General features: G+C 40.5%; 1 pseudogene; it reads right to left on the reverse strand.

Moving 5' to 3' along the window:
* Window positions 1–8683: 8683 nt before the first annotated feature.
* LOC132223941 (small ribosomal subunit protein bS16m-like) lies at window positions 8684–9162 on the reverse strand (annotated as a pseudogene).
* Window positions 9163–24935: the final 15773 nt, after the last annotated feature.

A 24935-nucleotide genomic window follows, 5' to 3' on the forward strand; every position in this document is an offset into this window, starting at 1 on the left:
CTCAATTCACACCAATCCATAGGGATGGTTATGCCTTATTTCTACAAATGAGCCCCTTTTATGGTGAGGAAGTCATATCTTAATAGCGTAACAAAGTTGAAGAGAAGCTGTAAGAGTGAAATGTTGATAGTGATGGCCATACTGACATTTCTATAATATATTGGATGTGATAATATGGGGAATTAGTTGCTCCCTGGGTATAAGGTAGACACTTTGAGAGGTGCATTAACTTGTTCAGTCTACTAGTGTACCATTTAGTAAATTGTATCTCCAGGGCATTAAATAGCATCATAATGGTCAGTAACAAAGTTAGGAAAATGGGAAATACATTATCTGCTGTGCTGAGAGTACTTCACTCACCCCATGAAATCTGGCCCAGTGATTATTTAATCCAGTGTGTTGAGAATTTCTAATTTGGTGCACCAAATGTATGCAGTGTATATCTTTGTCTTTGATGCAGAGATAAGTATTCCCTTTATAGACATTTCTACATTTAACATCTAGGAAAGACATTAGAGCACAAAAGCTGAGCAAGAAATGGTTAGAACTAATGGATATTGTTTCTATCCTGTCTCGATCAGTCATTCCTTTTGTCTTCCCTCCTTTGTGGAGGAAGCTATGAAACTCTTTCCTCATTCAGTGAGGACCTAACCAACCCCCCCCCCGCCGCCCCCGCCAAATGAACAAGTTTACAAACAGCACCCAACAAACATGGCTGACAAGGAAAATTCAGGGGGAAACTAGTAGCAGTTGTGCTACTTGCCTTAATTAAAGTTATTACATATGCACTGAGACAGATGCCAAATCACAGTTATGTCATGGCTTGCCAATGAACAGAAAATAAATATAAAACAAAGATAAAATATAGCTCAGATGAATAACAAAGAAAATAGAGAGGAGTAAGGTTGCAAATAAGAAATACATTGTGGCAGTCTTCATACTGGAGTTATTTGGGTGGTGTAGGATAGGGATTCAGAGAAGAAACCAGGGCTAGCAATGGAGTTGTAGAGTCAGAATTCTCATACAAGATGGGGTCTCAGGGACCCCCATTTTCAATCCCATCATTTATCAAATGAGGAAGCTGAGGGGCAGAACAACTTGTTCAAAGTCACATGGATTATCAGTTATAGTGATACAGTGATAGGACTAGAAGTCCATATTAGTTCTCTTTTTGTCTTTAGCATTAAACTATGGCAATGAAATGCATAAATTGAGTTAATTGGTTCCTGGTCCTAGAGAAGCTGAGCTATTCTTCTGACCAAATTTGAACACCTCATCTCCTTAAAGGGCACCATCCAATGCCAGAAATAGAAAAAAAAAAGACTGCATAACACACCTCTATTTACACATAACACAAGTCCGACATATTAGTAAATTCCTTGAAATGAACTCAATTCCTATATGAGACAATGCAGTTTTATGTCTTTGTTGCTATAGTGTGTGTTTAGCCCAGGAAAACAAACAAAATAACACTGTTCTGTGAACAGAGCCATCAGATTGTATTATTTAATACTCCTGATAGATGACAGTAATTTTTGCAAGTGGCATCTGGCCAGGATTGCGGATCTCAAAGAGTGCCTCAACTGTGCTCAATCACTGTGTCTCCCTCTATTAAAAAACCATATTGAGATTTCTAGAACCCACAGTAATCAATCTGGTTGATGAATGAAAAAAATTTTAAGCTTTTGTTTTCCTGGCACCAGCTCTCAAGAAATTAGATACTCATTTCCTCCTCCATTTGTGGTTGATAGGAAAGAGAGAGATTTGGTGATAAATATTTATTATCTTCCAATTCCTGTCTCCCTTCTGGTGGGGTTATTGCTTTTTTCAGTTCCAGAGATGAGAAAAATGTCTGCTGTGTCATTAATAATAAACAAAGCTGGAGTATGTGTGCAATAATGAATCAAGCTCATTCCAGCCCATCTGTGCATCAGCATTCACAGGAATTTTGTTAAAAGGAGGTCCTGCAGAATCCACAGGTCCTTCATCCTCTCATTATGGAAGTAATCTGTGGGATGAGGCGAGTCACGCTGTAAAATATTATTATACAAAGTGAGCAACCCCTTTTCCAGAAGAGGTATCTGGCAACAAAGCAAAATGCTAGCTATTGCTGCCCCAGGGTTGAGACGGCGGAGAACAGAAAAATCACCAAGGCTCACTGGACCTTGGAGAATCAATGGAGCAGCCTCACAGTGGAAATTAAACAGCTGGATAGGGGCAAGGATCAGTCTGGACTTGTTAGTTTTTTCCATCTCTTGGCCAATTTAGAATGGTTCCCTCAATGTGCTGATAAACCTTTTCCAAACTGCTTTGTAAAAATTTCACTGACAACATTTCTACTGTTTGTCTTCATTAGTTGTTCTCCAGTAAACAGCACTATAAGTATTTATTATTCTGACAATAGACTTTTCTTCTAGAAAAAGGGCTTCTGCTTTGCCTTGCTCTTATTGCTAACATAACAGATTGCCTAACTCCATGTTCTCAAACTTTAATGAGCATACATACAAACTGCCTAAGAAACTTGTCAAAATGCAGATTCTGATTCGGTGGGTCTGAGATGGCACCCGGCAATCTGCATTTCTAGCAGGCCCTCAAGGGATGCCATAGCTGCTGTCTGCAGACCTCCTTTTGGGTAGCAAGACCTTAAATGATTCATCTCTCCCCTTGGAACTTCAAAGAGTAAATCAAAGACAATAAATTAAGAAGCCCATAAAAACAGACATTTCAAAACATTTAAAAATAGATGAATTTGAGGTTTTCATCCATGATTGCCTTTCAACATGTTGTTTCTCTTTAAACTAGAAGCCCAGTGCATGAAAATTCATGCACTCAGGGGCGGCAGGGGGCAGGTCCCTCAGCCTGGCCTGTGCCCTCTCACAGTCTGAGACCCCTTAGGGGATGTCCCCCTGCTGGCCTAGGCCCATTCTCCAGGGGATCAGGCCTAAGCTGGCAGCCAGACATCCCTCTGACAGTCCAGGAGCCCTTGGGGGATGTCCTAAGCTTTAGTCGGACATTTTAGCGCTGCCACAGAGGTGGGAGAGGCTCCCACCACCACCTGCCATGCTCGCAGCCGTCAGCCCAGCTTGTGGCTGAGCGGAGCTCCCCCTGTGAAAGCGCATTGACCATCAGGGGGCAGCTCCTGCATTGAGCGTCTGCCCCCTGGTGGTCAGCGTGCATCATAGCAACCAGTCGTTCCTGGTCATTCTGCTATTAGGGTCAATTTGCATATTACCCTTTTATTATATAGGACTAGGGGCCCGGTGCACGAAATTCGTGCACTGGGTGTGTGTGGGGGGGGGAGTGTCCCTCAGCCCAGCCTGCCCCCTCTCACATACTGGGAGCCCTCAGGCGTTGACCCCCATCACCCTCCAATCGCAGGATCGGCCCCTTGCCCAGGCCTGACGCCTCCGCCAGAGGTGTCAGGCTTGGACAGGGGACCCCCATCTCCCCCTGATCACTGGCTCTGGCCCCCGCCCAGGCCTGATGCCTCTGGCCCAGGAATCATGCCTGGGCAGGGGACCCCCATCTCCCTCTGATCGCTTGCTCCACCCCCCGCCCAAGCCTGACGCCTCTGACCCAGGCTTCAGGCCTGGGCAAGGGGACCATCGTATCCCCCCAATCCCTGGCTCCGCCCCCCACCCAGGCCTGATGCCTCGGCCAGAGGAGTTGACCCTCATCACCCTCCAATCACCAATCACCGGATCGGCCCCTTGACCAGGCCTGAGGCCTCTGGCAGAGGTGTCAGGCCTGGGCAGGGGACCCCCAGCTCCCCGCGGTTGCAGGCTCCGCCCCTGCCCAGGCCTAACGCCTCTGGCTGAGGTGTCCGGCTCGGGCAGCGGGGACCCGCAGCTGCAGCGGCCCCGCGATCGTGGGCTTCGCTTTAGGCCCAGGCAAGGGACCCCTAGCTCCTGGGACTGCCAGCTTCGACCGTGCCCAGCTCCCATCGCTGGCTCCACCCCTACTTCCTGCTATCACTGGGCAGGACGGCAAAGGCGCCTGATTCTCCGATCATGGCTGGGGGGCAGGGCAAAGGCGGCCCCAGGGCCGCCTTTGCCCTGCCCCCCAGCTCTTAGCTCGCCCTTGGGTTTCCGATCACTGTCAGTGGCAGGGGGCTTCTTCCTGCTTTCCCTTTCGCCTCCCTGCATTGTGCCTACATATGCAAATTAACCGCCATCTTGTTGGCAGTTAACTGCCAATCTTAGTTGGCACTTAATTTGCATATAGCCCTGATTAGCCAATGAAAAGGGTATCATCGTACGCCAATTACCATTTTTCTCTTTTATTAGATAGGATTATAATAACCTATGACCAGACACAAGCTAAGTCCCCAAGCTAATGAAGTGAAATATCAAAGTACTCCTGGGAATGGAACTGCTATAAAAGGGTTCTTCTACTGTTTGTTGTCAGTAGGCCTTCTCCTCATGTATGTCTGAAGCTCCCTAAAGCTATGATGTCTACTATTCTATCATAATAGGCCCTCACTTAGCATGTTGTCAAATCCAATCCAATCAACATAACTGAATACCTACTGTATGATCAGCACCATGCTGAGCACTGGAGATGCTGAAAGGAATAAGAAAACATCAACATGCTCTCAGGGAGTTTAGCAGTAAGTATACGATTCTCCTTGAATCACTTAAATAGCATTGTTAGAAAGCTCAAGAAAGTCAACACTAGGCAGGCAAGATCATCTTATGATATAAAGGTAACTATATTCATTTCCAATTCTGGTATTTTCTATTCGTATCTTCTCCAATGTAAACTCCATACAAGTTTTTGACTTCTTTGGACATTGTAAATAAACATTAAGAACCATAACTGTTTTGTGAACCCAATGCTTTCAACTCATGCCTTTATATACCAATAAGTGACAGCATTTCAGCTGATCAGATGTAAACAAATGATAAAAATGAAAAAAACATGTATTCTTAATTCTTGAGAAAGTTTGACAGCTCTAATATAAATTAATTCTATACCACTGGAGTGGAAAGCTTGCACAAACAAAAGATGTTTTCTCCTACTTATTACTTAGCAGTCCAGTCACACTAAGGTTAAAAATATAATTTCCATATTCATATCTAAAGGGACTCAATCAAGCAAGACTCCTTTCAACTCTCCCTGGGACAGGAAGGAACAGATGTAAGAACATCTGCCCTGCTTCAAAATGATGAAAACACCACTGTGATAGCAAAGATAGCTCTGGGTCACTCCACAAAAGTCTCTAGTCTCAACATGAAAGTGTTTTATCGACTGTCATTGTGGTGAAAATCAAGAAAGATAGAGAGTAACATTTTAATTATCAACCTGAAAACCTAGCTATTGGTCTTCTCTGTTCTATCTCACAGCATTATCACTGATATCCCTAATTGATGTTTCCTTATGTGCCTTTTGGGGGACTGAAAAGATGCATAAATACTTGATATTTTTGGTGCAGCAACAGTGACATCCAGTGGGTAGCAAGATTAACCCCGAAATTCTGTGTAAATTCAATGAATGAGGGTTAGGATATTCCCCAATTTTTTTTTTTTGGTTATTCATGGTCACTTAGTATAACAACCATACATTTTTAACACCCTCAGTATAACAATCTATTTAGTTGTTATAGTAATCAATAGACTAAGCAAAGTTGCATCTTGTCTGACTGACCAAGATGCTGCTACAATTTCTCCCCAAGTCAATGCCACTCATTGTAACAAAAGAAACTATTAGTCAAAGAAAGTCTCAATAAAGTAATTGTACAAATAATATTCTCTCCACATTTGCTTAGATTCTCAGTAAGTTATTTACTTTAACCTGGTTTATCATCTAAAATGCTTCCAATTACAAAACTTCCTAAAACTTAAATGAAAAAATGTGATGATTTGGTTTTCTTTATGTACATTTTCTCTACTTATAAATATATATTTAAATACATATATTTAAAATAAATCTGCACCTCTTGCTGAGTTGATGATGAATAGAATCATATAATACAAATACAATATTCATGAATTGCCATATTTTATTTCAGTAATCTGTTTCTATCATTACTGCACGCCATTGCTCAGATTTCAGTTTTAAGTCACTAAGTGTACTTCAATCTAACCTCTGGCAAACAGACACCATAGAAGTATAACAGCTTTGGAAATATAATTGCTCCATAGAAATGAATCCCACAGGCTTAGTGGAAAGAAGTTAATTACCTAGACCCTGAGAACTTATCAGAAGAGACATCGATATTGCTGAAATTCCTCTGAAACCAGAACTAGATTTTAAGGTGGTTTGTGGAGGAAAAGAAAGAGACCAGTGAATCCAGTTCATTAGCCCACATGCACTCTCTTTGCCAGAAAGAAAGCTGGGGCTCTGAAACAAAATAGAGTGCTCATCAATTCATCTGTGTACACCCCCCAAAAAGTGATCCACCAAAAAACAAGTTCAGAGTCACCATATAGAAAAATAAAAATCTATACAATTTCAGATGCAGCAGGAAGCCCAGAATTCCTGGGTTCTGCTATTAACACAATAGGTTTCATGAGGCATTGGAATAGACACATCAAATTTTTTAGACAAACTAAATGACAGTGTATGGTGTACATGAAAATAAAGCAAAGAAAGTCAGAATAATGCATGGAAACAAAAATTAAGAGTCACTCCTAAGACATTTAGTCTGCTAAATCAACACTGTACAATACAGCAGCCACTAGCTTACCTGTAGCTATTGAGCATGTGACACGTGGCCAGTCCAAATTGAGATATGCTTTAAGTGTAAAATACACATTGGATTTTGAAGACTTAGTATGAAATATATATATATGTATATATATATAACTTGCATATTGATTACATGTTATAATGAAATGTTTAATGTATTTAATTCAATAAAATACATTATCAAAATTATTTTACCTGCTCCTTTTTGCTTTTTTAATCTGATTAAAAATATTAAATTTACAGCCCTGGCCTGTGTTGCTCAGTGGTTAGAGCATTGGCCCAAGTACAGAAGTCAAAACTTAGATTCCCCGCTAAGGGCACATACCTGAACTGCAGATTCGATCCCCGTCCCCTGTGGGAGGCAACCACTTGATGTGTCTCTCTCACATCAATGTTTCTCTCTTCTCTCTTCTCTCTCTCTCTCTCTCTCTCTCTCTCTCTCTCTCTCTCTCTCTCCTCTCCCTCCCCCCTCCCTTCACTCTCTCTAAAAATCAGTGGAAAACATATCCTCTGGTAAGGATTAACAACAACAACACAAAAGATTTAAAATACATACATGGTTTGCATTATATTTCTGTTAGTGCTTCTCTGAAAAACTATACAATAATGAACATGTTATTTCACATAAAAAGTTCCAATGTCATTTTATATACCATCCCATCTTAATATATTACTCTAATCCTCAACTGTCCTGACCTTCTCCCATGCCTTTTAAAATTCATATACATGATTTAAATATATTTTAAATTAATGATTACCGTTTCTGCTACTATCCATTGGTCACATAGGCACAATATAAACACAGAGGCATAATTCCATGGTTAAACTTGCAGATTCGCATGCCAAACTGGCCAAATTCAAATCTCAGGCCTGCCCTTTACTAGATATATAACTATGGGCAAGTTATTAAAATCTTTTTGTGTCTCAGTTTCCTCACATGTAAAATGAGATTAACAATATGATTATTGAGGAGATAAACAAGTTAACATATTAAATAATTCTCAACAATTAGAAAACATTATTATTAACTGTACAGTTGATTTATCCTTTAGGACTGACAGCTTAAAAGAGAGCAATGGCCTGGCAGGTGTGTGTCAGTGGTAGAGCATCAACCCATGAAACAAGAGGTCTTGAGTTCAATTCCCGGTTAGGGCACATGCCTGGACTGCAGGCTCCAACCTCAGTGTGGGGCATCCAGGAGGCAGCCAATCAATGATTCTCTCTGATCATTGATGTTTCTATCTCTCTCTCCCTCTCCCTTCCTCTCTGAAATAAATAAAATATATATTTTTAAAAAGAATAAAATAAATGCCTAGCAATAAATTTAACAAAGGAGGTGAAAGACCTGTACACTGAAAACTGTATGAGATTGATGAAAAGAGATTGAAGACACAAATAAATGGAAAATAGTTCATGTTCATGAATTAGGAGAATATTGATAATATGTCAGTATTACCAAAATAAATCTATAGATTCAATGCAATTTCTATCAAAATTCCAATGGCATTTTTGACAAAAAATAGAAAAACACAATCCTAAAATTTGTATGGGGCCACAAAAAACCCAATAGCCAAAGCAATCTTGAGAAAGAAGAAATTATGCTCCCTGATTTTTAAGCTATATTACAAAGATGTAATAATCAAAACAGCATGGTATTGGCATAAAAACAGACACACAGATCAATGGGACAGAACAGAGAGCCCAGGAATAAACCTATGCATATACAGTCATTTAATTTATGAAAACGGAGACAAGACTATACGACAGGGAAAGCATAGTATTTTCAATGAATGGTGATGGGAAAACTGGACAGCCTTGTGAAAAAGAATAAAACTCGGTCACTATCTTATACCAAACACAAAAATTAATCCAAATGGATTAAATACTTGAATGTAGGACCTGAAACCATAAAATGCATAGATAAAAACATAGGTGGTAAACTTTTTTTTTTTGACATGGAAAACACCATTTATTGACCTCTAAACCTAATTTTAAAAAAACTCTGCACAAGTGTTTTACGAGGACTTTGACCTTTTCTTGCTGCTGTGCTCACTGACGTCAGCTTGCTTCTGTTTCCATAGCCTCTGTCTCTGTTTTCTGAGATGCTAAGAGGATTTTGTGCACCCGTTTCCATCAAAGCCTCTCAGCATTTGTGATCATCATGGGATGCAGAGGGGGAAAACCAGCAAGGCCCAGAAGCTTTTAAACGAGTTGAGAGGTGGGCCCCACAGCTTATCCAATGCCGGATCTGCTCCAAGTTGAGCGCAACAGAGTCTCTCTCCTTGGGTGTTGGGCAATGGATCATAGGAGCTCAGCTGTTCCATGAAAGGGCCATCCCTGGGGAATTTGTTGTGAGCAGCCACGATGCGGTAGAAAGGCCAGTTGGTATGGCCGCCCAGGGCAAGACGGATGGTTAGGTGGCCTCCATGGTAGGCCTTGGGGAAGAGAGCAGTGAGCTGGACCATGGTGGTGCCCACATGCCAAGAGCCCGAGCGCCCCTGGAGGCTCCTCCGAGCGCCCCGCTGCCCGCAAGGACCCCTCTACCACCTCTGGCGGGGCGGAGGACTGACGGGCCGGGCCAAGGCTGCGAAAACCCGGCGGTAAACTTCTTGACAGAGGTCTTAGTAAATGTTTGGATGGATTCAACTTTAATAGCAAGGGAAACAAAAGTAAAAATAAACAAGACTACATCAAATAAAATGGCTTCTGCACAGCAAACGAAAGAACAAAATAAAAAGACAACCTAATGAATAGGAGAAAATAGTTGCAAATGATCTATCAGATAGGGGTTCATATCCAAAAATATATAAAGAACTTCTACAACTCAATATCAAAACCAACAATCCAATTAAAATAGGCAGAGAATCTAAATAGACACTTTTCCAAATAAGACATCCAAATGGCCAATACATACATGAGAAGATGAAAATCAAAACCACAATAAGATATCATCTCACACTTGTCTGAATGGCTATTATCAAAAAGACAAGACATAACAAGAGGATATAGAAAAAATGAAATCTTTGTACAACACTGGTAGAAATGTAAATTGGTGTAGCCACTATGGAAAACAGTATGGACGTTCCTCAAGAAATTAAAAATAGAATTATCATATGATCTAGCAATTCTATTTCTGGATATTTACCCAAAGAAAACAAAAACACTAATTCCAAAAGATATATTCACCCCTATGTTCATTGCAGCATTATTTACAACTAGAGGCCCGATGCATGAAATCCGTGCAAGAGTAGGCCTTCCAGCCTCGGCTTCGTCCAGAAGGTCATCCAGACAGTTGTTCTGCTGTTTGGCCATTTGGTCGATTTGCATATTACGCTTTTATTATTATAGGTAGCCAAGATAAGGAAACAACCTTAAGTTTCCATCGATGGAAGAATGGATAAAGAAATTGTGGTATATGCAATAAAATACTACTCAGCCATAGAAAGAATAAAATCTTGCAATTTGTGGCAACATGAATGGACCTTGAGGGCATTATGCTAAATGAAATAAGTAAATGAAATAGTAAAAGACAAGTACGGTATGATCTCACTTGGATGTGGAATAAAAAATAAAAGAAAAAGAAGAGAAAACTCACATATACACAGAACAGATTGTGGTTGCCAAAGGGGAGGGGGGTTAGGGGATGAGCCAAATGGGTGAAAGGGGTCAAGAGGTACAAACTTCCAGCTATAAAATAATTAAGTCATGGGGATGTAATGTACAGAATGATAAGTATAGTCAATAATATTGTATTGTATATTTGCAATTGGTAATAGAGTAAATCTTAAAAGTTCTCATCACAAGAAAAAATGTTTAGCTTTATAGAGTGATGGATGGGAACTAGAGCTATTGTGGTGATTATTTTGCAGTGTATGCACATCTCAGGTCATTTTGATGTACACCTAGAAATAATATATTATATGCCAATTATACCTCAATAAAAATACCAAACTAATGAGATATAGCACACTTCCTGAAAATTTTTGCTAGTCTTTATGAATTGTGACAAAGCAATACAGTTTATGTGACTAGAATACTATATTACAAAATAAAACTGCTAGTGTGGCTTTTTTAAAACTTGCTTCTCCAATTAAATTACCATGTTCTGTTTATAAATAAATCTCTCTTCTATATTGATACATCAAACCATAGCCTAAAATGATAATGTTAGCAATATTAATGAAAATTTTAAAATTTCTCCATGGCATAGTCTTAGACATGTATCTTTTATGTCTGCCAGTTTCTTTCTTTTCTTTAATTCAATAATACCTTAAATTGACCTGTTACAAGAAATAAAACTTAAATAGATTAAAAATAATAACTATGATTGGTATATTCAATAAAATAAAGATATATGTGGAGAATTTCACTAGAGCTAGAATACATGGGTGGGAAAAAGTAGGTTTTACAGCTGTAATACAAATAAGTACAATAATTAATAAATGATAATACAAGAATAAACTGTTTCATGTACTCACAACAGTGACTCTACATTTGTCTACCCATGTATATATGTGAAAATAAATCAAATATAAATTCTAGAACTAAAATATACCATAACTAAAATTAAGAAGGTAATAGATGATTTTAACTACAGAATAAATAATCCAGAAGAAAACATAAGTGAACTAGAAGATAAATTATATTTCGGTTGGAAGCACAGTAAAAAAATATCATGTAAATATGAAAAAAGAACATGAGGCATAAGGGATAGGATATTTAAAAATATAATATTCATGGAATTTGAGGTAAAAAAGGAGAGAATGGGGTACAATTATTATAGATAAGATGCTGATTTTTCCTACCCTGTTTCATAAACTAACAAATAAGACTCAAAGGGATTAAGTAATTATTCCAAAGGTGCATAAGATAAGCATCTAAATGGGGAAACAGACATCAAATAAGTCCTCATAAGAGAGATGAGTGTCATGAGATATAAGCCAGGAACCAAGGCCTAATTTAAATCTCCTTCCATCAAGGAACTCTTACCATTTGCAACGGCATGGATGGAACTGGAGAGCATTATGCTAAGTGAAATAAACCAGTCAATAAAGGAAAAATACCACATGATCTCACTCATTCATGGACAATAGAGACCATTATAAACTTTTGAACAATAATAGATGCAGAGGCAGAGCTGCCTCAAACAGATTGTCAAGCTGCAGCGGGAAGGCCAGGGAGGGTTGGGGGGCAGGAGGTAGGGGGGTAGGAGATCAACTAAAGGACTTGTATGCATGCATATAGGCATGGCCAATGGACATGGGACACTGGGGGATGGGGGAGGCTGGGGGACTGTCTAGGGCGGGGGGATGAAATGGATACATGTGTAATGCCCTTTGTAATACTTTAAGCAATAAAAAAATAAAAAAATAATAAAATAAAATATCATATTTTTTAATAAAAAAAAAAATCTCCTTCCATCACCATTCATCCCCTTTTACCTGAGTCTACCTCCACCCACCCCCTTTCCCTCTGGCAATCACCATAATGTGGTCTGTGTCTATGAGTTTGTGGGGGGTTTTTTGCTTTAATCCCTTCACCTTTTGTACCTAGCCCCTCAACCCCCCTCCCAGTCTGTTCTCTGTATCTATGAGTCTGTTTCTATTTTGTTTATCAGTTTATTTTGTTCATTAGATTCCACACATAAGTGAAGTCATGTGGTACTTGTCTTTCTCTTAGCATAATACTCTCCAGGTCCATCCATGCTGTCACAAAAGGTAAGATTCCCTTCTTTTTTATGGCTGAGTAGTATTCCACTGTGTAAATGTATCACAGCTTTTTAACCAGTTAACTACCACACATCCAAAATGGAAACCATCCCCACATGCCAAAATATTTTGAATTTAAAAAAAAAATCAATTTGTAATGAATATTATAAAAATAAATATATTACTCACAATTTGGGTGTCATTGAATATTTTCAGCTGAAAATTCTCATGAAAAATGATTTTAAAATTGGTCAGGGCTGCCACTTAGGGAAAACATTTTTTTTATAGACATGCGTGGCATGTGGGGAAAGTCCACTGCTTGTGTCTACAGATGCTTATGGCGTACAATGGGTTAAAAAACCTACACATGGTTAATAAATTATTCCCTTAGTTGTTTGTATGTATTTTTTTGCTAAAATTGTTATAGTAAATCATTTGAATAGGTGTAAACTTTTCAGAACATCATTACAAAAGTGTTGCTAAAGCAATATAACCCATCTTCTCTACATAATACAATGGAAACATCATCTACAAGAGGCCCGGCGCATGAAATTCACACATGGGTACGGTCCCTAGGCCTGGCCTGCAATCAGAGCCATCTTCCCCAGCTATCCACAGCTGGCCCCGTTCCCCACCGCCATCCATCCCTGGTTCCCTGTTCGCCATCAGGTGATTGGTGCCTGACAGCAGGGGGAAGGGACCGAGAGGTCAGCTGTTCCCGCCTGCTCGCCAGCCCCGCCCCCACTGTGGGTGGCCATCAGGTGATCAGAGCCTGCCGGCCAGGGAAAGGTACCAAGAGGTGGTCAGTGCACCTCAGACTGACTGGTCCAGCAGTCGTTCTGGTCATTCTGCCATTAGGGTCAGTTTGCATATTACCCTATTATTATATAGGATACACAATGAGTTTGAAAACTAAAAACCCCATGTATTTGAACTATTTATCAAGGCCCTGCCAGGAACAGATACAGCTCTCCTGTTACTTAAAAGATTGAACATTTCATAATGTGATGCTTTATGAATTTGAAAAAGATTAGCAAAACATTTTTTCTTTTGCCAAGACTAGAATTTGCTGTTCAAACCCATGCTAAAGTATCATGAGAAGCAAAACACATTTTTTTCTTTTCTTTTTTGCTCTACTCAGAAACAGTTCCTTGCAAAGAAAATGTGGAGAACCACAACCCTTAAGTAATCAAGATGAGCTCTTGAAGAGCAAAAAGCTACTAAAGTCTAAAAAGCAGTAGATCCACCACACTGTGAACAACTTCTAAGTGTATTTGAGCAATCTTTTGAAAAAGTACCTTTTCATGTACAGCTGATGATGATCACTCTCTGAAAAAAATGAAACCCCTACTAAAGAGATACAATTTGAAAAAGTATAAAAAGCCAGAATAAAAATTATCATCATATTGTTTCAAAAAGTGAGGTTACTATTTCCTTTTCCTAAAAGATAAAGTTTTCCCATGATGGCCTTGGAGACCTGTAAGTAATAATGGTAATAATGCCAAGTAGTTGAGAAGTTCAATCCCAGGGCAGGTCTACCTGCTAAGACTTCAACTTGTTGGATTATTTCAGTGAGAAATATAATCACTAAGACTTAAATATTCTGTAGTAGTAATGTATCAGTTAGCCCAACCGTGGGCCCGTTTGAAATGAATAAAACTATTGAAAAAAAAAGACCGTACCCTTTTATGTAATGACTAGAGGCCTGGTGCACAAAAATTTGTGCACTCAGGGGGGAGGGGGGGTCCCTCAGCCCGGCCTGTGCCCTCTCACAGTCTGGGACCCCTCGGGAGATAACAACCTGCTGGCTTAGGCCTGCTCCCGGGTGGCAGAGAGCAGGCCCAATCCCTAGGTGCAGCCCCTGGTCAGGCTCAGAGCAGGGCCGATTGGGGAGTTGGGGCGCCGCCCCGTCATGCACAGAGCAGGGAGATTGGGAGGTTATGATGCCACCCTCAGTCATGATCAGGGTAGGGCTGATTGGGGGGTTGGGGCACCGTCCCTTGTCACTCAAGGCAGGGTCGATGGGGAGGTTGTGGCGCCACCCCCTGTCATGCACAGAGCAGGGACAATCAGGGGGTTGGGGCACCGCCCCCTGTCACACACAGAGCGGGGCCAATCAGGGGGTTGGGGCACTGCCCCCTGTCACACACAGAGCAGGGCCAATCAGGGGGTTGGGGCACTGCCCCCTGTCACTCACAGAGCAGGGCCCATCAGGGGGGTTGGGGTTCTGTACCCTGTCACACACAGAGCAGGGCCCGTGGGGGGGGGGGTTGGGGAGCTCCCCCCTATCAGGCACAGAGCAGGGCTGATCAGGGGGTTGGGGCGCCTTCCCCTGTCACAAACAGAGCAGGATGGATAGGGAGGTTGTGGCCCCACCCCCTGTCACACACAGAGCCGAAGGGCGATCAGGGGGTTTGGGCACTGCCCCCTGTCACACTGATCCCGGTGCCGGGAGGCATATTACCCTTTTACTATATAGGATAGAGGCCTGGTGCATGGGTAGGGCCGGCTGGTTTGCCCTGAAGGGTGTCCTGGATCAGGGTGGGGGTCCCCACTGGGGTGCCTGGCCAGTCTGGGTGAGGGGCTGAGGGCTGTTTTCAGGCTGGGGGTGACTGAAGTTCCCAACTGCTCCTTTTTTTTCTTTTTTCTTTTTTATTCTGGGCTAACTTTAGCTTGAGGCTTGGCTCTAGCTCTTAGGCCTCCCGGCTGAAAGTAGGTTTCTGGCCTTTGCTTACAATGTTGTGAATCTGCTGGCTGAAGTCCGGCGGTATTTGTTACAATGTTTGAAACTGCAGGCTCAGAGGCCTGCAGCCACAGGCGGGGAACGTTGGTTTCCTCCGTCACTGAACCAAGCAAGCCTCGTGTTAGTTTCAAGCTGCCTGGCTGCCGGCCGCCATCTTGGCTAACAGTTAATTTGCATATCTCGCTGATTAGCCAATGAAAAGGGTAGCGGTCATACGCCAATTACCATGTTTCTCTTTTATTAGTGTAGATGTTTACTTTGAATTTATATTAGTTCACACAAACACTCTATCCACACCCATGCTTTTGTTCCAGCCCTTGGGTCCAGTTTAAGAACCCATTGTGGCCCTCGAGTCAAAAAGTTTGCCCACCCCTGAGTTAGCCACTGCCACAATAATGTTTCTATCTACAGAAATCTCAATGGCATTCGACGATAAGCATTTATTTCTTGCTCAAGTGTCTAAGGGGCAGTTGGGTTTACTGACATTGGCTGGGTTCAGCTGTGATTTGAGGCTATGAGTTAGGTCCAGGTCTACTCCAAGCAAGAGTCTAATAATTAAAACTCCTCTTAATCATGCTACAGTGATTTTTTTGTCATGCCTTCGCTTCTTCCTCTGGACAACCAATTGTGTACACAGGCTTGATTATTTTTTTTTTGTCCTTCTCAGAGGAAATGGAGAAAATTATAACAATACATGATCATTTGCCAATTCCTCAATCATAAACCACAGAAGTCGGTCTGCCATAAGGAAATCCCCAAGAGAGTTAATTATTTCAATACTGTTCTCAGCCTGCAGTATTCCTGGGAGATAAATTCTTTCAGATGGACAGCAAGAACTGCAAGGTAGAGTTGGAAATGCATAGTCCTTAAAGTCATGCTGAACTTGGTTAGAAACTCACTGCTACCATTTAAAAATCTTTCTGCTTCCAAGTTCTTCCCATGAAATGGAAAGAATAATGCTTCCTTCATAGAGTAGTGTACTGTTAAATGGATATATCGAAAGACTCTAGCATTATGTTTGGTGAGGTGAAAGATTCAGGCACAAATCTAAGGAGTGGTAGCATTACAGCCAGTTGCAGGGAGGCCAGTTCTATGGAGACAAAAATATATGCTATCAGTGAGTTCCTAAAAGTTTACCATATGATTTCTGGCTTTACCTAAAACTGTTGTAAGCAAAATCATTGTAGTCTTCACAGTAAGAGCTATTTTCCTCAAAGGTCAAAGGAGAGTTGTGGGTTTTTACCTCCAGTTTCTAGACCCTGCATAGAGATTGCTATATTTTGAGTGGTAGCATTAGCTGAAGCAGCATTTAGCAGTTCAACACATGGTTAAGTAAAGCCTGGGGGAGAATTAGATGATAGAATTTCAAGGGGAAATTGCCAATGGACAAAAATAGCAAGGAGGCAAAGCGGCCTAGGGTTTAGCAGTAGAATTTTTAAAGAGGCAAAGCTACATAGTCCGGTTCTTTTCAGCAAGTATTCTCCTGAGAGCCAGCTCTTTACCTCCAATCAGTGCTGTAACAGCTGAAGGCTTTAGCCTGTGAAAGCTAAAGCAATTGCTCAGAGACAAGCTGAACTGACTAACATTTAATTCTGCATTTGCCATTTCTTTCATGCAGAATTTATGGTGCAAACCCTGTCTGATGTCAGCACCAAAGATTACACAAAGCTACTTTCGCAGAGGCGGTGGTTTACCACCATAAGACATTCCAGGAAGGAAAAGGGCTGAAGTTACAGCTCCCACTTTTGCCACCATGAAAATGAATCCTATAAACTGACGATAATTTGGAGGCTGATTATCCAATCTGAGGATGATCCAAGCCTTCCTACTGCTCACTTTTGTCAATTTAGTAATTTTACAAGTCTTCACAGAGGTTATGCATTGGCTAAAAAAAATGAAATTCAAATAAATACATTCTGCTATTTATTAGCAGCTCCAGAGGGGTCTTTAATAGAGGTCATTCCTTGAGTTCTTCTTGGCTCCATTTATGAATAGAGACATGACTGTTACCATCAAAAGTCAGATGTGACAATTTTACATTTGACTCTCCCTTGACCCTTCGTTGTTGGAAATGGTTTTGGAACCAAACATTAAAGCAGCTAAGATATCACCAACAAGATATAATTATTAAGTAGTTTAAGATTGATGGCTTCAGTGTGCATGTGATTATATAGAGTGCAGCACCAATTTTGCTAATGTCTCTTCCTCCCTCTGTCTGTAGTCTCTCCGTGTCTCTCATTCTCTCTCCCTCTCTCCATCTTCTTAAAGCTTCCACGAATCCTACAGAAGAAAAGCAATAAATTCTGCCAAAACCCAGAGTGAGTTTAGAAGTGGGTTCTTCCATGGTTGAGTCTCCAGATAAGAATACAGCCCAGCTGATAGTGATTCCGGCTGTGTGAGACCCTGAGCAGAAGACTCCCTCCCCATTAGGTAGGGCCCAGTCTCTTGACCTACAGTAACTGTGAGATGATAAAGGTATGTTTTTGGAGCTGCTAATAAAAATAGGCCAGTGGCTTCAGTAGCCTTGCCCTCTAACACCTCATTGGAAGAAATAACCTATGTAAAGTCTCTAGCACTGGAGTGGCACCTAGCAAGTACTAAATGAATATTAGTTCACATTCACAAGTATACTTGTATCCCTCCCTTTAAGTCTGGCGCCTTAGACCACTCGGCCATCCTGACACACTGTATCCCTCCCTTTAAACCTACTATCTAACCGATTCTCCACATCTACCTCTTCCAATAAATGTCCTTATTGCTAGAACAGCTAGAAGGACCTACCACCAGGGCCACTATTTGCTCATCTCCAATCTTTCAGAAACTCACTTGGCTTATATACCATCTCTTGAGGGTGGATTCTTTGCTTTTTGAAGTACCACCAAATAATATAATAAATTGTCATTAACATGAAAACAGTAAAATTCCTAAGTATTAGCAGCTCCAAACAACATACCTTTATTATCTCACAGTTACCGCAGGTCAAGGCAGAAAGGCATTAGTACCTCTCAATGGCAGTTGACATGCCTAATGGGCAAGAGTTTCTTTAAATATGGGGGAAAGGGTAGTGAGAAGAACTTGCATTAAATAAAACCACCAAGGTTTAAAGAATTATGTATAAGTAATGTCTTAGAAATTAAGTATACCTTTTCTTAATAAATCCACCAATACCCTACACTCAAAGACAATATGAATATCAAATTAGGACTTCCTGTTCCCAGTAATGTTCCCAGAGATGTTCAGATAAAATCATCTTTTGAAAACAGAAAAAAGAAAGGATAGACTTGTTTTAACCACTTTAAAAGCATCAACTTACTTGAAGACTCAATTTTGGATGAAAGACTATCCAGAGATATAAGGGTACTACTACTGGAGCACCAACACCACTTTTGCCCAGAGGGCATTTGCCTATACCACATCTGGTTCAGGGGAGACAGAAATCAAGGCCCAGGGTCAGTCAAGCATGGGAAGTCTTTAGGATCACATATTAAGTTGTGAGCACAAAGGTTCACACACTCAGATCCAAAATCAACTCCCAGTCTCCAAGATCAGGAGAAGTCTGCCTTAGCAGAGGAAAAAATGAATCGTAAACAGCCCACAAAAAATTTTGCCACAGACAAGCCCTCAAATGGATTTGCAGCTGAATTAGCCAAGAAACCTGGTTTGAGATCATCTCTAATCGTTAAGGTGTCTGAGTACCTGGTAGAATCAAGCCCAAGTCATCCCTGGAGGAGGGCACATCCATCCTAGGCTTCAAAGAACCACACAATTTTTGAGGTCGGGGAACCATAATCAGTCAAAGATGACAAGGGACACAGGAAACAAAACAACATAACTTTTAAGAAGCATAAAAATAGACAGCAGAAACAAATGTACACAGCTTCAAATACTGTAATTGTCAGAAATAGATATTAATAATAAAGAAATAATAACATACTTGAAAATACTGCAAGGAATATGCTATTAAAAAGTGATAGAGTAGCCCTAGCCAGTTTGGCTCAGTGGATCGAGCATTGGCCTGCTGACCAAAGGGTCCTTGGTTTGATTCTGGCCAACAGCCCATCAGTTGCAGGCTCCTCCCCGGCCAGGGCCCTGGTCAGGGCACGCAGGAGGCAACCAATCGATGTGTTTCTCTCACATTGATATTTCTCTCAGTCTTTCTCTCTCTCTTCCACTATCTCTAAAACTCAATGGAAAAATATCCTCAGATGAGGATTAAAAAAGGAAGGAAGGAAGGAAGGAAGGAAGGAAGGAAGGAAGGAAGGAAGGAAGGAAGGAAGGAAGGGAGGGAGGGAGGGAGGGAGGGAGGGAGGGAGGGAGGGAGGGAGGGAGGGAGGGAGGGAGGGAGGGAGGGAGGGAGGAAAAAAAAGAAATACAGCGTTGAATAGTAAAAAGCAAGACACAGAAAAATGTTTACAGAATCTTTCACTAAAATAAAATTCAAAAATAGGCAAAACTGTATTGTTTAGGAATAGCATACACAGATGATAAAACTATAAAGAAAATCATAAAAAAGCAGTATGATGGTTACCTCTGATGGTGGTAGGAAGGGGACTATTGGTGGGAAGGGACATCTGGAGGGGGCTTCTGGGTTGCTGATATTGTTTTATCTATTTGTGAGGATAATGATTAACATGGATTTTTACTTTATAAAAAGTATGAATATAAAAATATAACAAGTAAAAATTATAATTTCTCTAAAAGGCTTTTTCTTAACTATAAAAGGGAAAAAAAAATAACCATTTGAAATTAGAGACCTAATGCCCCAGAGGTCAAATATTAAATATAGGAGCGTGAACCCAGACAAAATTGATGTGAACCCAGGTGGACTGAAAACTATAATCAACATCTCTCCCCATTGCTGCACTCAATCTTGATCTCCTCAAAGAAGCCTGTGCCATTTTTCTCCCAATTGCTAATTTCTTGCTTTGGAACATTTCACCAAAAGTCTGGATTCATTTTTGCTTGGTACTGGTTGCCCAGATGCAATAGACAAACATACCCTGAAATACAAAATGTTCAAATTTAGAATTTTTTACCCATTGCTTGGAGGTACCAGAAAATCTAGTCATAGCCTATTTGGAATGCAGCCCATTGAATCTCCCGATATCTTTGGGTTGAATTGTCTTTGCTTCTTGGTATTATCCAGTAGCTCAAAGGAACCCATCCAGTAGACTAGCTGGGTTTCATTTAATTTAGCCTTAGTTGTTTTGTTGTTGTTTTTGTTTTAAATATATTTTTATTGGTTTCAAAGAGGAAGGGAGAAAGAGATAGATACATCAATGATCAGAGAGATTCATTGATTGGCTGTCTCCTACGCACCCCCCACTGGGGATCGAGCCTGGGCATATTGCCCTAACCAGAAATTGAACCATGACCTCCTGGTTCATAGGTTGACACCCAACCACTGAGCCATGCTGGTGGAGCCCAATGAGCAGTTGCCAAATAGTCTCAATAGTGTATTTCTAATGGAAAATAAATTGGGCAAGCTCCTCTAAAATATGATGTTTACTTATAAATTATAGGTGCCAATGTATCAGTGTATTAGTATATTATCATACATATAAAACCAGAATTTTTTAAATGAGGGAAAATAAATATGAATAGAATTATGAACATTTTCTTCCAACATCCAAATGAGTCATGTGTCAACTCTCTGGGATACATATATCCCACCACTAAAAACATTCTTGTTCCCCAAAACGCCAAGGAGGAACTTTAAGGACTGTTACTGAAGATGAGAAAGCTGAATGAGTCCTGGGCTTCCCATTCTAACTTCATCCACAGCAAGCCAGTTTGGATCGCTGTGATACATTTTCGGGTTTGGCAAATGATTCCTTCCTCCTTCCTTCCTTCCTTCCTTCCTTCCTTCCTTCCTCCCTCCCTCCCTCCCTCCCTCCCTCCCTCCCTTCCTTCCTTCCTTCCTTCCTTCCTTCCTTGGCAAATGAATTCAATGGTAAAAATTACCCTCTGCAAAAAATAAAATAAAATAAAAGGTCTGAAACCCACTTTTCTGGACCTCTTTGGTGGGAGCCTCTGAGCGGCCTTTCATGCAGGTGGCACATGACGTCACTGGGCCCCAGCTGTTCCTTATTAACTCAGCCTCTCAGTGAAAGATACAGCCTTTTACAACTCGACTTTTTTAAGGAGCCTATTTTGCAAATCAACCAAACACATTAAACACAGACTGCCACATTTCACAAATATGAGTTTAACAAAGAAATCCCATGTCTTCACAGCTTCCACTAAAGACATGGATTGATTTGAAGTTCTGAAGGACACCAGGCTTGGTAGAAAATCCTCCCTGTTCTGTCACCCTAAAGGAAATGCCTGCCAAACCCACTGCACCTCCAGTGGGTCAAAGCTCGAGAACCACCCAGAAGCCTATAACCCTCACCTAGGCCTCAAAACCATCTCCAACATGAGCAGACTTTGTAAATGTGTTCTTGGTCTGCTCATAATGCCTAATTAGACCCTGACCATGAGGCTAAGAGGTGGAGAAGAAAAGCCAGGACGCCTGCAGGCTGCCACTTGAGTTCACAGCAAAATGACAGGCAGCATGCATGATCCTAGGGAAAGAGTCTGACAGTCACACTTCAGTCTTTCAGCCACATTTTTTTTTCACATGGGGAGATTGTAGCATCAATAGTGTCATCTTCTAATAGAAAGGACAACTACATATAATGCATAATTGCCCGTCTAAATGACTTGTTATTTTGACTGCCTGTTTTAAAATGTCTGTAATTGCTTCCAATGAGACTTGGAATAAATGATAACTCAGCACAGACAATCACTGATGGAGACATAGCATGGCTTTGCAAAACTTAGCAGATTATTTTGTCATGTGTCAATTTCCACCAATTTCTGATTTGAGCACAAGGCATCTGCACTGCTTTATTGGGTATTTCTTCCCACTTGTCCCACTTAAGCAACAGAAGGTGTTTCACATGTAGGTGTATAAAAGACAAGGCAGTCTATTTTCAAGGGCAATGAGCAGAAGCTGGCTAAGCCTGATAAATTAGCTTTAAAGAATTTTAACTCGTGCCAAATCCTGGCTCTTTCTGTAAAACAAAGCCAAGTAAGGTAGAAGCACACCTCACCGAGAGTTATTGCTATCTCTCCAAATGAACTTTTTTCCTCATATGCTTGTTTGCCAAGTCTTAAAATAACAAATCACTTCTTTATAACAAAATCGTCTCCCTGGAATAATAGGCTTCGGTGTGAGTTCTGATAGAGCAATAGCTCCTCTAAATGACAGCAAAGGCTTGCAGCAGGGATGTGAGGCACATCTATTTCAGGGCTTCCCATTAGAGAGAAAAGCAGTTTGGTAAGAAATGGAGTAATTTCCTGACTCATTGGGATGCCATGTTTAAACCACAGCTTTCTGCCTAAGGACACAGAGGTTGGAAAAAAATGTGGCTGAGCCTAAAAGACATGAATCATCCCTTACAGAACCAGGAAACCAACTTTTTAAGGTCCTCCACATGCTACTAGAACACAGTAGATAAAGAGGCTAAGGAGATCCTTCACCCATTCCTTCCATAGTAAAGAGAGTATGGAGGGTCCTCAAAAAAATTAAAAAATGCAACTGCCTTCTGACCCATTGATTCCACTTCTGGGTGTATATATCTGAAGAAATCCAAAACACGAATTTGAAAGAACTTATGCACCCCATGTTCATTGTAGTGCTATATACAATAGCCAAGATATGGAAGCAACCCAAGAGCCCACCAGTAGATGAGTGGATAAAAAAAAAGCTGTCGTACAGGAGGGCCATTGGCTGGGGCCTGCCGTACACCACCTCAGTGAGGGGCTCGACCGGGGCTACTCCTCCACCCATCCCACCCCCAACATGCAAAGCTTCCTCTAAGCAACATCGCCCTTTATATCAGAAAGCTGGTGGGCACTATGAGGAAAAAACAAAACAAGAAGTGGAGAAGTAAGTAAAATAAAGGAAATAGTAAAGATTAGAGTGGAAATAAATGACATAGAGACTAAAAAAAATACAAAAGATCAATAAAACCAAGAGCTTGTTCTTTGAAAGGATAAACAAGATTGATGAACCTCTAGCCAGAGTCACCAAGAAACATAGAGAAGCCAAATAAACAAAATCAGAAACAAAAGAGGTGAAGTAACAACTAACCCCACAGAAACACAAAGGATTATAAAAAAAAATACTATGAACAACTCTGTTCCAACAAACTGGACAATCTTGAGTAAATGGACATATTCAGAGAAAAATACAATCTTCCAAAACTCAAACAGGAAGAATCAGAAAACCTGAATAGGCCAATAACTACTGATGAAATTGAAGCAGTAATAAAAATAAAAATAAAAACTCCCAGCAAACAAAAGCCCTGGTCCAGATGGCTTCACAGAGGACTTTTACCAAAGATTCAATGGACTAACACCCATCCTTCTCAAACTATTCCAAAAATTCAAGAGGAAGGAACACTTCCAAACTCTTTCTATGAGATCAGCATTATCCTAATCCCCAAACCAGATAAAGACACTACAAACAAAGAGAATTACAGGCCAATATCCCAGATGAACATAGATGTTAAAGTCTTCAACAAAATTTTAGCAAGTCAGATCCAGCAATACATTCAAACGATCATACACCATGACTAAGTGGGATTCATTCTGGAGATGCAAGGCTGGTACAATACCAGCAAATCAATGAACGTGATACATCACACTAACAGATTGCAAGACAAAAATCACAGATCATATCAATTGATGCAGAAAAAGCATTCAACAAAATGCAACACCCGTTTTTGATAAAAAAAACTCTTAGCAAATTGGGAGTAGAGGGATCATACCTCAACATAATAAAATTCTTATATGACAAACCTACAGCCAACATCATACTCAATGGGCAAAAACTTAAACCATTTCCCCTAAGAACAGGAACAAGACAAGGATGCCCACTTTCACCACTCCTGTTTGACACAGTACTAGAAATGCTAGCCATAGTGATCAGACAAGAAGAAGAAATAAAAGCCATTCAAATTGGAAAAGAAGAAGTAAAACTGTCCTTATTAGCAGTGACATGATAGTGTTCATAGAAAACCATAGACTCCATAAAAAACTACTAAATTTAATAAATTAATTCAGCAATGTAGGATACAAAATTAATACACAGAAATCCATGGCATTTTTATAAACCAATAATGAACTCTCAGAAAAAGAAAAAAATCCCACTTACCATTACAACAAAAAATTAAGATACTTAGGAATAAACTTAACAAGGAGGTAAAAGACCTGTAATAGGGAAACTACTGGGCACTGAAAAAAAGAGACAGAGGAAGATATAAACAAGTGGAAGAATATACCATGTTCATGTATTGGTAGAATCAACATCATTAAAATGTCCATATTACCCAAAGCAATCTATAGATTCAATGCAATCCCTATTAAAATACCAACAACATATTTCACAGACCTAGAACAAACTCTCCAAAAATGTATATGGAATAAAAAAAAGACCCCAAATAGCCACAGTAATCTTGAGAAACTTGGAGAGATCATAATACCAGATATCAAGTTATACTACAAAGCCACTGTACTCAAAACAGACTGGTACTGACATAAGAACAGACATGTAAACCAGTAAAACAGAACAGAGAACCCAGAAATCAAACCAAGCCATTACATGCAATTAATATTTGACAAAGGAGGCAAGAGTATACAATGGAGAAAAGATAGTCTCTTCAATAAATGGTGTTGGGAAAATTGGACAGTTACATACAAAAGAATGAAACTAGACCACCAATTTACACCATACATAAGAATAT

Source organism: Myotis daubentonii, chromosome X (assembly GCF_963259705.1).
Source record: "Myotis daubentonii chromosome X, mMyoDau2.1, whole genome shotgun sequence".
NCBI lineage: Eukaryota > Metazoa > Chordata > Mammalia > Chiroptera > Vespertilionidae > Myotis > Myotis daubentonii.